Source organism: Triturus cristatus, chromosome 5_1, assembly GCF_964204655.1.
Source record: "Triturus cristatus chromosome 5_1, aTriCri1.1, whole genome shotgun sequence".
In the NCBI taxonomy this organism is placed as follows: domain Eukaryota; kingdom Metazoa; phylum Chordata; class Amphibia; order Caudata; family Salamandridae; genus Triturus; species Triturus cristatus.
The window spans coordinates 564,984,232-565,001,268 of NC_140587.1; positions in this window are offsets into that span (position 1 = coordinate 564,984,232).

Genomic DNA, 17,037 nt, shown 5'->3' on the forward strand with positions numbered 1-17,037 from the left:
TGGTGGGAAACTGTTTCAAAGGCAGCAGGTGGGTTGATTTAAGACGAGGGCTGTGGCCTCTCCATTGCCCAATATGGTACAGATTTGGCCTGTAGCCCCAATGAGTGGCATATCCGTGCTGTGGTTGCTACAGAATCCTGAATTGGTGTGGTCCAGTAGGTTGTGGAGTTTGAGGTGGGCTTGGCTGCTGAATGTTTCCAATCCCCTGGGAAGGTGGCGATTTGATGGAGGTGTTGATGATGTGGGTATTGATGATTGGAGGTCCTCCCATGCTGTAGATGTGATGGGTCATGGGTCCATTGGGGCACCTAAGAGTAACGTGTTTATGATCGCTGTGGTGTCTTCTTCGGTCACTGTTTTCCATTCAGTCAGGTGTTGGTGGGGGTCAGGTTGGCAATGAGATCTTCGGGGTCTGATTGTTGTTCAAAGTTGCTGTAGATCTATTCTATTTTGCTGCGGAAGAAGTTTGAAAAGTTTTTGCAGTGTTTCTTTGATGTTGTGATGGTGTGGCGCTGCGGCCAGGGTGACTGACTCTGGGGATCACGGTTCGATCCCCGGCGGCAAATTAGCCCAGCACCATGTGACTCTGGGCAATAGCTTGCTTAATCTTCCCTACGGCCCCCAGCGCCTAGAGACTCTTACGGGTGATTGTTCGCGCTATACAAATGTGGATTATTATTATTATTTTGACAATCAAAAAGATCTCCTTGCAGCTGTTGGAGCTAGCCTCTATGCATTTGGTTAGTGTCCTTCTTTTGGTGTCTCTCAGGAGTTGGTAGTAGTGCCTCAGTGCAGCCTTGTAGGTGGTTCTGGTGTGGGCATTGTGGCTGGGCCTCCATTTTCTTTCTAGCTGCGTGCAGTGGCGTTTGGATTCCCAGAGGTCGTTTGCATACCAGCTGGCTTGTTTGTTGGTTCTTCTTTGTCTGTTATGATGGAATCGAGGGAGTCTGCACAGGTTTTGATCCATTCATTGAAGTTGGTGATGTCCTTGTCGAGGTTGTTGATGGTATTGGGTTTGTCTGTTTTGAGGATGCTGAGCCAGTCAGCCTCTGTTACTTTGTACCAGTTCCAGCTAGGTAGGTTGATGCTGGTGGGCATGTTGACTCATGGAGTGGTGATGTGGTAGTGTATGATGGAGTGGTCGGTCCATGTGAGTGCTGAGGCAGAGTCATATGTGATCTTGTCACTGATGGTGAAGATTTGAACCAGAGTATGTCCTGTGATGTGTGTAGGGTCTGTGATGAGCTGGGTTAGTCCAATGTTGTTCAGGCTTTCGAGGAGGGCTGTGGAGCAGGGGTCCATTGGGGCTTTGAGGTGGAAATTGAGGTTGCCAAGTAGTATGAAGCCCTTGGAGTTGATGGTGAAGGGAGCGATGAAGTCTGTGATGATTTTCCTTGACTTTGTTCATGGTCCAGGTAGGGTGCCTTTCAGGGTGCATCTGCTGTCCATTTGCAGACTGAAGTGCATGTGTTCTATGAAGAGGGTATTTATGTCCATGAATGTGATGCATTTGGTTGTTTCCTTGAGGATGATTGTGAGTTCTCTTCCTGGCTTGTGGGGGATGTCCTGATAATTATTCAATCTTGTAACCCATTGGGATAGCCACAGCAATGTCTGGTGCTGATGCTGGGTTGAGCCAGGTTTCTGTGAGGAAGAGGAGATCCGGCGTGCTGTTGCTGAGGAGATCCCAGACCTCGGTGGTGTGTTTGCTTAGTGAGTAGGTGTTGACAAGCCTGTATACAAGTGGCTGTTGAGGTATTGGTTTAGTGTTTTGTGAGGCATTTGCTTGTGTGGGTGGTGAAGTTGTTGGTGCATGGGGATGTATGTGGGTGTGCTGCTGCAGGCCTGGGCTGAGCAAGAGAAGGATAACAGTGGTGTAGTGGTGGGGGCTGATCAGACCTGGGTACGTGGTGCTGCGTGTGGTCCAGGTGTGGACGGGAGCAGATGGACCTGGCTTTGGCGCCGCACACCTGCTGCACATGCTCCATGCAAGGTTGCATCACAGCTGCCATTAAGTAAGTCCTGGGAGGGGGGGAAGAGTGCGGGGATGGTGAGTGGGACTAGCAGGTAGAGGAAAAAGGGCGTGAAGGAGACAAGCAGGAGAGCCAGTAAGGAGTGGGGAAGGCAGGAAAAGGTGCAGGAGGAGGAGGCGAGTGCGAAGCAGAAATTGGCACGGCTGTGGGAGCGACAAAAAAGGCTGAAAGAGCGAGTGAGGAGGAGACAGAAGAAAGAGTCTAAGAAAAACAGTTGAAAGAGGCACAAAAGGTGTCAAAGTAGTACAAAAGCCTGAGAAGTGGGGGTAAGGGCACAGAAAACTGAAAGGGAGAGAAGTGTGAAATGTTGCACAGAGAGGATGAAAACAGGGGAAACGGGGCCCAAGTATTGAGACATAAGAGAATGAGCTGTTCGATTAGTTTAAAACAAACAAGCATTTGTAATGCAATAGGTCTCGCAATGACATTATTTTGAGCTATTGACATTGTAAATGGCAATGCCTTAAAAAAAATTAAAAGGCATTGTTATTTACAATACCAAAAGCAACACCTATTTCATTGCATAGCGCTGTGTCTGTGAAGACGGCGCCGCGCTTAAAAAAGAGTGCGTTGGGGGGCAGAGAGCATTGGCATAGCCAATAGGTCTCGCTTTTGTGACCTTATAAGTTTTTAGTTATGCATCACAATATCCTTGGTGCAACAACATCAACTGTTGCACGGCTAAACACTTAGAAGGTCCCAAAGGCAAGACCTATTGGCTATGCCAATGCTTGTTTTACTTTCTTTTCACACCCACACAGGAGCTCTTCTGCAGTCCTCCCCACACATCCGTCTGTGCCCCCACCTCCAACATTTGCCCCTCTCCCAAAATGCGTTTAATTAACTCCCAACTCTTATCCGCTCACTATCTTAGCTCGTAAAAACGTTCTTTAAACACAAATGTTGTGGCTGACATCTGACAATTAATCAACCAGCCCACGTATGGCTGGTTAGTGTGGGCCGGAAGTTCAGAGCGACCCCGGCCCGTTTATTTATACCCTCTGGCGACGCCTGGACAGAAGGTGATACAAAGTGTGTGAAAACAATAGGTATGCAGTTCCTAAAATAAACGCAAGGTGTGTTAGAATCACCATAGGGTACCAGGGTGATACTGTGAAAATAGATGTGAAAGACAGGAGTAAAGGTTACTCCTTTTGGAAAAGAAGACCCTCACACACCCAACAAGCGGGTGTCTTGCTTCATCACCGGGTCTTTGCTCCTTATCGGGCCGGCGGGTGCAATGCCCGATCAGGCACCCAATGGGGCCTTCCTGTCGGAGTTCTTTATTTCCAACGCCGATGAGTGAGGTGTGTGTGGGGGAAAGGGAATTAATTGTAATAGTGAGTGTAGGTGCAGGTGTTCTTTTCCGAAAGGAGTAACCTTTACTCCTGTCTTTCACATCTATTTTCACAGTATCACCCTGGTACCCTATGGTGATTCTAACACACCTTGCGTTTATTTTAGGAACTGCATACCTATTGTTTTCACTTATTGTTGGGCATGTATGCTGGACCTTTGATAATAATAAGATTGATTGTTATTATTGAGAAGCCCCCCTTTTTCCCTCTATTTGTTTGAGATAATTTGTACGGGTGAACCCCGTGGGAATTTCGGGATACCAAGTGGTTAGATAATGTCCCCTTGGACCATTCATCAGTAGAATTTGTTCAAAATTGACTCGTTCTACGTTTTAGAACCATTGGTCCCCTGTGGACCTACACATATTTTTATATGGAGGACTTTCAAGGACTAAGCTTTGATGATGAAGCAGCTGCAGAAATACTTAGAACTCCATCACTGCTGGCCCCTGATGGCAGTTCTGCCTCTGGTAGTCATGCAGAAGACTGGACGTCATTATCTAACCTTAAACATGAGTGGCTCAAAGTGACACTCCATGGTGCCATGATGACCGAATATTTAAGAGCTAATATAGCTCCCAATGGGCTTATAGTGAACAACTTCCCTCGCCTATTCCTAGAGGATGCGCTATTCAAAAAAGAGTGGTCCCTGGTAGCATGGAAATGCACCAGGGACTGGCTCATCCTGATCATTAACACTGCAAAAAGAATAGCGGATGCCCTGTTAATCAAGATACAAACAGCGGAGGGTGCTATCAAAGTAATCATCCAAACTACTGCATACAAGAGCAAATTAGCAGAAATCAATGCTGAACTTGCCGAGAATAGGGAGTACCTTATGAAGCAAAAAATATCTAAACTCCAGAAAGATATAAAGAAGTTTTCATCAGAAAAGATATACCCCTATCTTAAAGCAGACTATACCTCGACAGTAACCAGTTACTCGTCAGATGAGAGTTCAGGACCTTCCAGACGGAGTTCCTCAACCAACAGTGAATCCAGCACAGGGAGCTGGAATAGCAACAACAGGAAAATGAGATCTTTCCAGACACCAGGCTATCCGGCATTCAACATGCCTTCATATCAGGGACCACCCTTTTGGCAATATCCCATGTACCATCAAGGCCCGCCTCCGCCCTTCTTCCCACCTAGGATTGAACAACCTTTTTTAGACAGAGGCTGGGGAAGAGGAAGAGGGCGCAGAAGAGGGCGACAGCAAAAAAGAGTGCAATGGCAGGAACAACCTCCCAGGACAGTGGAAACCAGGAGTCAAACCAGGGACAAGAGAGATTGATGATCAATCTTTCCCCTAGAGTTCTCACTCCTGTGGAAGAAAGAGTACTCCAGAAAGGGCTGGGTTATGTCCCCACACCTAAACTAGATAGATTTTGTGACACTTGTGAGGTCCAGAATCTATTTCGTAAGATTAGGTTACAAGCGTTCTTTCAAGATCATACACCACCTAGCAACGATGACTCAGGGCTACGTAGACCATCAACCTTCACACCAACAAGGAGTATGGTCCCTTCGGAAGTACTGACCTTCGAACAGGCAGTTCTAAAGGATCTTAATATGGACACCAATCGTATGCCCTTCCACAACTTGTCTACTAGTGAGTCGTTGGCTATAAGCGATCTGGCTAATGACAACACGATTGTAATAAAACAAGCAGATAAGGGCGGGGCCACTGTTATCTTGTCTTCTGTTGACTACGACACTGAATGCCGCAGACAACTCAATAATACAAGATACTACACTCCCATCAAGGAAGACCCTACCCCACAGTTGACCAGGACTATATGTTCAATGGTCTCCACAGCGGAATTAGAAGGTTGGATCTCAAAGAAAGAAGCAAATTTTCTTATAGCAAAAGAACCAGTGATCCCTTTTTTCTATTGCCTCCCTAAAATTCACAAAGGGACTACTCCAGTACCTGGTCGTCCCATCGTGTCAGGCATAGGATCCATTCTGGAACCATTGTCGCAATTTGTTGACCATTTCATTCAACCCCTGGTGATAACGACTCCTTCATACATCCGAGACACCACTGATGTCCTCCGCCTTCTCGAGGGTATCCAACACCCACAGGAGATAGACCTGTTGCTGACCCTTGATGTTGAGGCGTTATATACTAACATACCCCAACAAGCAACTCTCCAGGTCATTGAGGATGCTCTGATGAGCAGTGGGCATGTTTTCACTACACCTGTACCATTCATAATGGAATGCGCTAGTCTGGACCTTACTCAAAACTTCTTTGAGTACAACACCCAGCTGTACCATCAAACCCAGGGTACTTCCATGGGCAGTACATTCGCGCCGAGTCTAGCATGCATGTACATGTCGGCCTTCGAAGCTAGGGAAATTCACCACTCTTCTAATGCCTACTCGGCGAATGTACTGCTCTGGAAAAGGTTTATTGACGACATCTTGATCCTCTGGAGAGGAAATTACACGAAATGTACAGAATTCTGTACTTGGATCAACACCTTAAACCCCTATTTGAGGTTTACCCACACGATCTCTGACACAGAAGTCCCCTTCCTGGATCTCCTTGTCCTTCTTGAAGGCAATAAGATCACAAGTAGTCTATACCGCAAACCAACTGACAGAAATAGCCTTCTCTTATTCAGCAGTTATCATCCCAAGTCACTGAGGGAAAACCTTCCCTTCGGGCAATTTTTGCGCATCAGAAGGAATTGTAGTTCTGTGACAGACTACCAGAAAGAGTCCGCGACCCTCATGAATGATCTGATTAAGCGAGACTATCCTAAACATGTAGTGTCAAGGGCTCGTAAACGAGCACGAAACAATAACAGAGAGAGCTTGCTAGACATTAACACCAAGGAACCTGATCAATCCATAACGTGTGTCACCACGTTTACCCCTGATTCCAACAGGATCAGATCCATCATCAAAAAACACTGGGGGATTCTCAACACTGGTGACTTGAATATGACGACTCCCAGGTTCGCATTCAAACGTACTAGTAATCTTAAGGATTTACTAATACATACTAGACCCAAGAAACCTACCATCAGGTCACAAAGAATGCTATGGGATCTACCTCCGGTTAAGGGTCACTATCCCTGTGGGTCATGTTCGATGTGTCCCCAGACACGCACCAGTAAAGAATTGATATTCCCTAACGGACTGACGTGGAGTATCTCTAGACATACCAATTGCAACTCATCAAACTGCATCTATATGATGTCATGTCCTTGTGGTCTACCTTATATAGGTATGACCACCCGTGCAGTTAAGACCCGCATGTTGGAACATAAAAGTAGTTTCAGGTGCGCCAAAACTAACACCAAAATGACGTCCCACTATCAACTTGAACATCATGCCCCCAATTCGTTCCAATGGGTTGTCTTAGAATCTCATCCACACATGTCAAAAAAAGCCCTCTTTAGACTCGAACAGCGGTGGGTCCTAAGATTGGCTGCAGACGCCACTGGTCTTAATGAGGACATTCCATGGAGCATGCTGACTTGAGTTTATTAATACTGACTCCTGCACACCCTAGCTCTATGGAGCATGCTGGCACCGTTCGATTAATTAGCCTTGCGTGAATTGACCCACATCCTTTTGGTTGTCAGTTTCCTACGATACCTTGAATTCCGTTTCTCTCAATTTGAGAATTCGGGATTTTTCAGTTTCCATTTGACTATTGAGTTCACTTGTACACTCCTGGTTTTTCCACGGTTTTTCCACGATTACGACATAAACCTTTCCCGCGTCATCCTCGATTTCTCGAGTAACTTTCTCCCCGCACACGTTTTGCGAAGATTTCCACGCACGCACCTCGCCTAATATTCAACAATGAGGTTAGCGGTCTAGTGTTCATCGCTGGAGCATGTTTGACTTCACCGGATGTACCCGCCCCCCATACACCCGCGCTCTACGCCATTCTGTTCCTATAACTAGGGACTGTCCGAACATACAAACACCAGACTGTAGCGGCTGGTGAGATGTTAGGCGTACGGTGTTTCCGAAACTACGGAATCGTGAGTTGCGAGACCTTTTACTTTACATTCTCTGTACGCTGACCTTCAGATACTTACTTGCATGCGTGTCTCGTACAGTTTGTGATTAGCGAGACTTCCATTTCGCCGAATTTTAGGCGTATTGAACTGCATTGTATTCCTTGAACGCTGTCCATCAGAAGCTTCAAGTGTGCGTACTGTGTACAGTTCTCTTACTACAGGCTGCTGTGCATTGTATTCCCCTGTACGTTCCCCTACAGAGGCTGACCGTGTGTTTGCTTTGTTTGCGTCAAGGTGATTGGTTCATATTATTAAGCACTACTTGCCGCACTAGTATGTGAGCGACTCAACTTCTTTTCGGGTCCTGCTGTTCCACAGCCAAGTTTTACAGTTCTTGGGCCCTCGTAGGAGCTCAGCTGCGGTTTACCTGTTATGTGTCTTATCTATCCTCTCTCTATACTTTAGGACACTAAAATGTAGTGCTCTCTCACCCTGGCCTCGAACCCAGCACAGCCTAAGAGGGTGAGTTCTACAAATTACTTGTGGTTAATTGACCTAGTACTCCTTGCACTGGTCTCAGAGTTGGGTTATCATTTCTATGTGTTGCTTTTAGCCCTTAACAAGTCCTACAAACATCGCTCACAATTCACGTATGTCACGGTTGTATATTTCTTGACACCACCAATTGTCTGGAACTAACCTGATATCTCGGTTTGAGTTGTATTATTATGTTTTCATTTGTTATCTTCCCTTTTTCCGCAGGTTGTGTTCTTTTCCAACGGTACCACACATTTTTAGGGTGCTGTATGTGTGTCCCCCAATATTACCTCTTAGAGACTGTGGGCACCACCAAAAAGGTGTAGGTAGCCATATCTTTCCCCCGGTCCTGAAGAATTGCCAATTAATACATTATAAGGCAAGAAACATGTTGACCTACTGATCCCCTTAACACGTCCACTCACACACCTAAAGGTGAGAGATGTGCGGATTATATATTTTTTTAATCAGGATGGTGACCATACTTTATTAAAATTGATTACAGTGGATCACCTACCCCTGTTTTAATACACTTTCTTTAACCTCATTTGCACCTACACTCACTATTACAATTAATTCCCTTTCCCCCACACACACCTCACTCATCGGCGTTGGAAATAAAGAACTCCGACAGGAAGGCCCCATTGGGTGCCTGATCGGGCATTGCACCCGCCGGCCCGATAAGGAGCAAAGACCCGGTGATGAAGCAAGACACCCGCTTGTTGGGTGTGTGAGGGTCTTCTTTTCCGAAAGGAGTAACCTTTACTCCTGTCTTTCACATCTATTTTCACAGTATCACCCTGGTACCCTATGGTGATTCTAACACACCTTGCGTTTATTTTAGGAACTGCATACCTATTGTTTTCACTTATTGTTGGGCATGTATGCTGGACCTTTGATAATAATAAGATTGATTGTTATTATTGAGAAGCCCCCCTTTTTCCCTCTATTTGTTTGAGATACAAAGTGTGTGTCTGGTTCTGGGTGGGGTCTCGGGGATGGTTAGCGGTGAACAACTAGACCCCTACATCCCATCCCAAATTGGCTCAAAATGGAACAACATAAAATAACGATTAACACACAAAATCAGCAAGTCTTTGATTCGGCTTTGGGTTAGGCCTCAGGTCATACCGGTGTTGACGGGTGCCACCCCTCGGGCTGGCGATCCCTGCTGTGCTGGGCAACTCCCTTGGTCTGGTGTCACAAGGTGCCGCTGGCGCCGCTGGGTTCGGAGCCAGGTCATCAGCAGCACTCTGGATCATGTCTTCAATCAGGCCTTCCTCACTGCAGGCTGCCCCGGTCCTTGGGCTTTCACTTTCCGGGGTGGGGACTCTCTTGAACCATGAGATGTTTCGAGTGATTTTTTTCAAGCGGTGACCGCCGTCCCTCTAACTGCCTTGACGAGCCATAGTCCTGGTTTGTAAGGCGTTTGGAATTTCCCACCGCTGCCACAGCTTCTCACCAGGACGACACAGCCTGGCACCACTGGCCGGACCCGTGCTCTCCCTGCTGACTTGCTTTCTCGTTGGTCGCTGACCTCTGGGCTTGAGCACTTGCGGGGTCGTATGGTTCTGGCTCCCAGCTACCAGGATGGTGTCCTGCTGGTGTCCGGAGAGCATCAGTGACCACGGGGGATCTCTGGGTGGTGCAGTGAGGGGTGCTTCGGTACTCCCGCAGAAATTGCTGTAGTGCGACCTCCGGGTCTGACTGCTCGGCTACTTCTATACGTAAGATTTTGTTCAGGGTCTGCATGAATCGTTCAGCCTCACCGTTGGCTTGGGGCCACTGTGGAGTGATGCGGTGGTGCCTTATTCCCAGCCGGGATAGGAATTCCTTGAACTCACTCCCCTGGAACGGTGGTCCATTGTCTGTCTTAATTACGTGTGGCAATCCAAATAGTGCAAATGTCTTCTCCAGCATTGGTAGGAGATGGTCGAATGCGGTGGAGGGCAGTACTTCCATGACCGGGTATTTTGTGTAGCCATCAACTAGAACGGCAGTGACTCGTCTGTCTGGAAAGCTCCCAAAGTCAAGGCTCACCCATGACCAGGGCGACGGGGCCAGGTCCTTCGTTATTACAGGAGCTGGTGATTCCGGGCCGCCAGTGAGTTGACACGCTCGGCACCCACACACAGTCATCTACGGTTTCTTACAGACCAGGGAACCACACCTTTTCCCTCATCCTGGCTTTCATTCTTCTAGTGCCTTGGTGACCTTCATGAGCCAATGCTGTTGCTCGTTCTTGAAGGCTCAGGGGTATGACGATGCGAGAGCCTCTCAACACTAAGCCGGTTGCTGTGGCGCTCAGCTCTTCATGGACTCTCCAGACTTTCCCTAGGCAGGACCGGTCGGATTCGTATCATCCATTGATGTCGTGGAGAAACCCAGTCCACGAGCCCTTCTGTAGCGCTTCTAGAACTGTGTCTCCTTGTGTGTGTTCTTCGATTTCCTCGACAGTGAGGGCTTTTGGGCATGCCCACTGAGTGACCATATTGATGAAATCTTCAGTCTGCTTCTCTTGATCAGAGGCTTCTTCTGCGATAGTGGCTGGATGGCGCGACAAAAAGTCAGCTGGGTTTTTGGCGCCCGGCCGTTAGACCAGTTCTAGTTGGTACTGTTGGTGTTGGATCGCCCATCTCTTGATTCTGGGTGGCGGCTAAGGTGCAGTTCCTTTAAATAGTGGGAGGAGCAGTTGATGGTCAGTTACCACCCGGAACGGGTGCACACTGATATACAGATACAAGTGATAGATTTCTTGAAAAATTGGCACTTCTCTTTGTGGAGGGTCACTCCGTGTTCAGTGAGGCATTGGAGAGTGGCGCAGAGCCAGCGGTGATGGTCCTCAAGTGTCGCTGAATGTATTAGAATGTCATCGCTGACATTTAATACTCCTTGAAGTCCGGACTAACTCTCTCTCGCTGCGTTTTGGAATATCTCGGCAGCTGCCGATATTCCAAAGTTCAGCCTCTTGTAGCGCCTGAGCCCCAGGTGCGTTGAGAAAGTGATGATATACCTGCTTTCTTCAGCTAACCTCAACTGGTGGTACCCCGCATTAAGGTCCAGCTTGGAGAACCACCTGGACCCATTAAGGTCCGCCAGAATGTCATCCATTGTAGGTGTAAGGTGCCTTTCTCTTCATATCACCTGGTTGGGCATTCGCATGTCTATGCAGAGTCTGATCTGTCATGGTTGTTTCGGCTTTTCTGCTATGACCATGGTGGAAACCAATGGAGTCAGACCTGCTACTTTCTCTATTACTCCTTGTTGCTCTAGTTTTAAGAGCTCTTTTTCTACTAGTGGTCGCAAGTGAAACGGGATCCGCCGGTGTCGCAGAGCAACGGGCTTTACAGACGTGTCGATGTGTAGCTGTACAGGTGGTCACTTCATGCTCCCCAAGCCTTTGAACAGTTGTGGGAATAATTATAGAATGTCTTCTGCTTTAGGGTCTTCATGGCGTTTGCGAACGTCACCAGGCTTAGGTCCTCCACGGTGTGGCTTCCCACGAGGATATCTGCTTCCCTGTCGACTACGTGGAATGTTGCCGTGACTTTGTGGCTTTGTGATTTTACTTGGACAGTCCTCTTTCCTTTGAGGGGATGTGGTGTTTGGCTGCCATATGTGAGGATTCTTACTTTGGATGGCGTGAGAGCTGGCTTAGGGTTTAGTTTTTTGTAGTGTTGACTTCCCATGACATTTACTGATGCCCCGGTGTCGATGAGGGCTGTGACGGGGGACCCCGCGTTTTCAATGGCACACATCGGCTGAGGACGTCGTCTCCATTTGAGGCCGCTTGCGAATGATATAAGGAAGCATTCCTCTTCGTCCTTGCTGGAAGGGTCTTCGAGGTATGATCTATACTGGGAAGGTGTCTTCGGCATACGAGCTGTGTCAGGCTCGTCTAGCGACAGGTGTCTCACAGATCTAGCTGGTGGCCTTCATCCCGGGATTCCTCTGCTCTGCGTTCCTCCGCGGCATACGCTTGAAAAGAGATTGGGAACCAACACTTCGAGCAGGTCTTGCCTTTCGCTGGGCAGTCGTTTGGAGTGTGTGCCTCTCTGCCACAATATCCGCATTGTGGCTGTCGCCATCTTCTGGAGGGCCACCGCCCTCGGCTGCCGCGAGCTGGTGTGCGGGCTGCGTCTACTTGTTCCGTCTTAGCTGTCACGGCAGTCAGTGGTGGTGGTAATGCTGCTTCCATGGCTGTGGATCTGACTTCGGACAGGTCGTGTGATCATGCTAGCACCAGCATGTCTTGTAAAGTGATCCGGGGTTGTCTGAGGATGAGTGTCCTCAGGGTTTTGTTTCGACACCCCTGGATGAGTTGCGCCCGTACTTCTTTGGCTTGATCATCTTCAGTGCACGTGCTTGCTAGCTCTCTCAGGCGTGCATGGAAGGCATCCATGGATTCGCCCTCCCTCTGACGGGCTTGACGCAGCTTAAAACGCTCATAATCTGGGTTGAGTTGGGAGTCGAAGTGAGCATTGAGCGCTGTGACTGCCGCGTCGTAGTCCGTGGGGGGGTTCCGTGTTAGGCAGGTGTGCGAACAGTTTTTAGATTTAGTCTCCAGCGAAGTGTAACAGCAGCGATTCTTGACTGCCCCGTCTGTTTCACTGGTGGTGATAAAGTAGTTGTCTAGGTGGCCGACCCACACGGTCCACCTGGGGGATGCGGTGGCAGGATCGATTAGTTCACTGAATGGGGGAAGTGCACTAACTTGAGAGTGCACATGTGCCGTTGGACCTGCGGGGGCCACTGGTTGTGGTGCTGCCGCTGCTTGGTCAGTCATGGCGGAGTGTGTCACGACAGTCTTCCTGCTTTAGGGATGTCTGTGTCTTGCGCTTTCATGTGCTTCCCGCAGCGAACTTTGCCAGTGCTTGTTGTTGTGTGGCCCCTCTTTGCTGGGGATTACTCAAGCAGACCTTGCCAATGCTTGCTTATTCGAGGTGTTGTATTTGCCAATGCTTGATGGTTTTGTTGCCAATGCTTGCTGTTTTACACGTATCCTCAATTGTTGTATTTGCCAATGCTTGATAGGTTCATTGTACTGCTTGGGACAGGGCGCTGCTGTGCATGTGCGCTCTCTGTTTCCAGCACGGGCCTCCGTGTATGCAGGCTGACTATGTTGTGCCCTTTACTGTGCATGCACCCACTCTGCTGTCTCGCGCGGGTGCTACAAGAGTTACTGCCAGGAGCAGCAGCGCGTTTCAGTTTGCGCTGGGGAGCTGTCTCTACTTTGGGCATGGGGGTGGCGGTACCTCACGCCACTGACAGTGGCTTTTGTCCTCTGCTCTGCTGCACCGATCCCTTCCAGGGCCTTCGCGCTGATGCACCAACGAGACAGGACTGTATTTCCGCCGTTCTCTTCAGCAGGTCGATGGGCCAGGCCACCCTCGTCGCCAGTGTCAGGGGGTAAGTAATTGCTGATGGCGCACTGGAATGACCGGACACGCACACGTATGGCTGGTTAGTGTGGGTCGGAAGTCCCGAGCAACCCCGGCCCTTTTATTTATGCCCTCTGGCCACGCCTGGCCAGAAGGTGATACAAAGTGTGTGTCTGGCTTCTGGTGGGGTCTCGGGGATAGTTAGCAGTGAACAACTAGACCGCTACAAGCGCGGGGGGGGCGGCAGACACCCAACTGCACCGCTCGAAGGACGCTTCAATGAGTTGCTAATTAATGCTCAATGAGGTGCCTGGGATTATATGGTCATAAAACATTGTAAACATTTCCAAACTCATCTTTGTGTTCCCCCTCCCACCCATCAGATCTATGTACCATTTTGTGGTGACTGTGGGGCTCTAGTTGGTTTGTGGGGAAATTATCAAAGGTGACTCCCAAACGTCACTGCATGACCCTTGAACTATTGTGTTCAGAAATACTGTGTGCATATGTTCTTTAAATCGGGTAATTACACTTTGGAACAATTGAAATGCACACACACCCGAGGCACTGTGAAATACAGCAATTTGACCAAAACTACACAATCTCCATAAAGCCAGGATTTGAACCCCCTACTCTGCTTGATTCCTGATTACTTCTAGAGACAATTACATTTAAAGCAAAGTCACTGCCTCAATATATATAAATTATTCATAAAATAAACACGTATCTGATCAAAAACACGTTTTAATAGAATTTTAATCTGTCCATTCACAATCATGTGGTAAGGAAAACATTTAAAAGATGCATTTTTGAAGTAGAGCGTGACCTTGAGAAAACCTAGGATTAAATGGTATGCGACGTTAGAGGGAATAATGTGAGAAATTGATTTTCTGGAAGTACTCGCTGGTGCTTTGGTTAGGAATTGAGAACAGTTCGAAGCGAGGTGTGTCTGTGTTGTTTTACTGTTTACAGTGTTGGCCCCACTTTTCTGTCATTTGGAGGTTCTCCTCAGACTCTGGCCTAATGCGCTAGTTCACCTCTGGCTCAGGGGTTGGTGTGTTCAGCATGCAGGTGGGGGGCAAGGGGGGACTGATACCTCTGTCATTAACGCTCACGTCATTCCCACTACTGCTCCACTTACCTTAGAACGCTTCAGGTTTAACCATCTGGAGTATGTAGATTCCCCAATCACAAATCGGCGCTATACGCCAAGGTGCTACTCCGAATACAGCGGAGTAAGAATGCGTCGCACACCAGACACTGAGGCTTATTTTTATCGCAGCTCATTAACGCCTCTGATCATCTATCCGTCACCCGACGAACACCAGCAACACCCGAGCTCCGAGGCACCATCTACGCTGTTTGAGGCTTGAAGGAATGCAGCTACTCTGGGCAAAAGCCGCCATGATATGACGTAGGTGTACACGGCCTGCCAGGCCCAGATCTGCAGTTCTATCACCCCCTCAATTGCAATGCAGGTCCTTCATTTTCGAAGCACTATAACTAAAGCTCCCAGAATGCAACCGCTGTGTATTTGGACGTTCAGAACTACAACTTATCCTCAGCGAAATCAATCATTCAGACTCTAACCCAGTGTTAGAGAAGGCACTGTACTGGCCTTTCCAAAGGCACACAACAGTAAAGTGAACAGCCTCTTGGCGCTCTGAATAACAAGTGTTCCAACTTCACAGCGATAGACCTAGGAAGAATGAACACCTCAGCCAGGCCTGCTGGGAATCGAGCGCGTGACCAGTGAGTTAGAAACACAGGTTTCTGCATTATGTGCGCAGCCCACTGAGCTATCTTAATGGTGTGTGCTCCCAGGGAACCCCTGTTTACTTTCAAGCAATTCTCCACCCCCAGCTACTCCATAGGCACCTTTTATTTATTTTGCAAGAGCGCAAAGCATGCAATTCCAGTGTCTGCATAAAAATTAGCCTCCATGCTGTAGGGAAGGCTAATATGTGTGTGTCTTTCTGCCCTGATTAAATACTTGTAGCCTTCCCCAACATGCATAACAAGCGGTACCAGGGTCTGCTCCACGTAGAGGGTTTTGATTTAAAGTAAGCACTGAACGAGCCAGTTCCGGTTCTCTTGCTCACAGAGCAGCCTCTACTCCTGACATTCTCTGCGTGTTCGCACAGTGTCTGCTGCAGACCCCCTCTCCCTCCCTCCGCTGGCTGAGAGCCGTGGCATCTGTTTCAGTGATGCCGACAGCCCAATGAGAGAGCTGACTGGTGCATGCTCCAGGCGTGAAGCCAGCGTGGTTGCAGGACGCCTGGTGCACGCTCCTTCACGGCTCTCTCGTGAAGCCATTTCTTAAATAAACCAGCTTATAAGAAATGTCTTCATGACAGACGCACACCAGGCGAGCCAGTCCGGCTCGGAGAGAAAGGGTGTGAACAGAAAACCATTTCCAATGGCAGGCCACCGTTTACCATAAACGGTGACGCCGGCCAATGGAAATGAGGGCCGGGGGTTAAAGCCCTCTTCTGGAAGTCCTCTCCTACAAAATCTCTCGCGGAGCAGGGCTCTGCCCTGCAACGCACGCCAGACCTAAAAAGGCAAATGTGGAGAAAACTCTGACATGCATTTGTCCCTGTGCCAAGAACAAAATTAAACAAGGTAAGCTTGCATGGAAAATGTCTGCAAACATTTTCCATCTCAACCACATTTTATTAATGGATATTGTGGAAAGGGAATTTTAACTGAGCAAAAACTTTGCAAACTTTATGAATTGCAGCAATTGTGAATGTTGCACAATTTCAGTGGCATAAAAAAAAAACTTGGCAGCCCTCCCATCACGCGTTGACCTTGTTTTTGCCTTGCCCTGTGTTGAGAGCTCTGCTAGCTTTTGGTGGAACATAAATCCCACATACATACATATAAAAATAAATTTCTCCACCACTTGAAACTGTGTGGCTCATTGAATTGTTTGATACACATTGATGCACCAATAAGAAATAAGTAAGTCTGGGGTGGCTAATCGCAAAATATAAAATGTGTTTTTCCTTCTGTATCTCTCTCAGGCCTCTATTAAGAGTGAGGTGATAATTAAAATGTGGTCGCAAATTGTCAGAGTTTGCTATCATGATTTTTGCGAGGTGAAACCTGCTGGAAATTATGGGATGGAATAGTATGAGCTTTTCAAATGACATTCTATGACATTCTACAATTCAAGGCGCCTTTCTCGTAGCTATGCACAAATTACATACCATCTAATTTGTGCACTCATTTTGTGCAGCCCTATCGAGATTGGGGCCTTAATCTTCCTTCTTCTCTTTGTCTCTCAGCTAATCTAACTGAATGAGTGCTGGCATGTGTCACGGAGTAGCCATTTTTTCACTGTGGGTATGGGTAGGACCGGCCCCAAATTCCTCACAGAGGATGGGCGAAGCCCAGAGACCCATGTTCCCCAGCAAAATTATGCTGCACTCTACCCCTTATTTTCACTTCTGGAGATGCTTCTCCTTTTTCAGAGAACTCAATAAGTGGGATAATAAGCCCCGCTCCTGCAGTCCTTTCCTGTTTTCGCTAGCCTTCTCTCTGGTTCATGTCACCTCAACCCTTTACACCCAACTTCTCTCAGCCTTGCCCACCTCTCCTAAAACTGACATGTTTGCCTTAACTCTCATGTTCTATTAACACCCATCTTTCTGCACCTAACCACCTTGGCCTTTTTGTGACCAAACAGCAAGCTGATTACATGATTCTGTGGATTTTTTAACTTTTTTTTAGA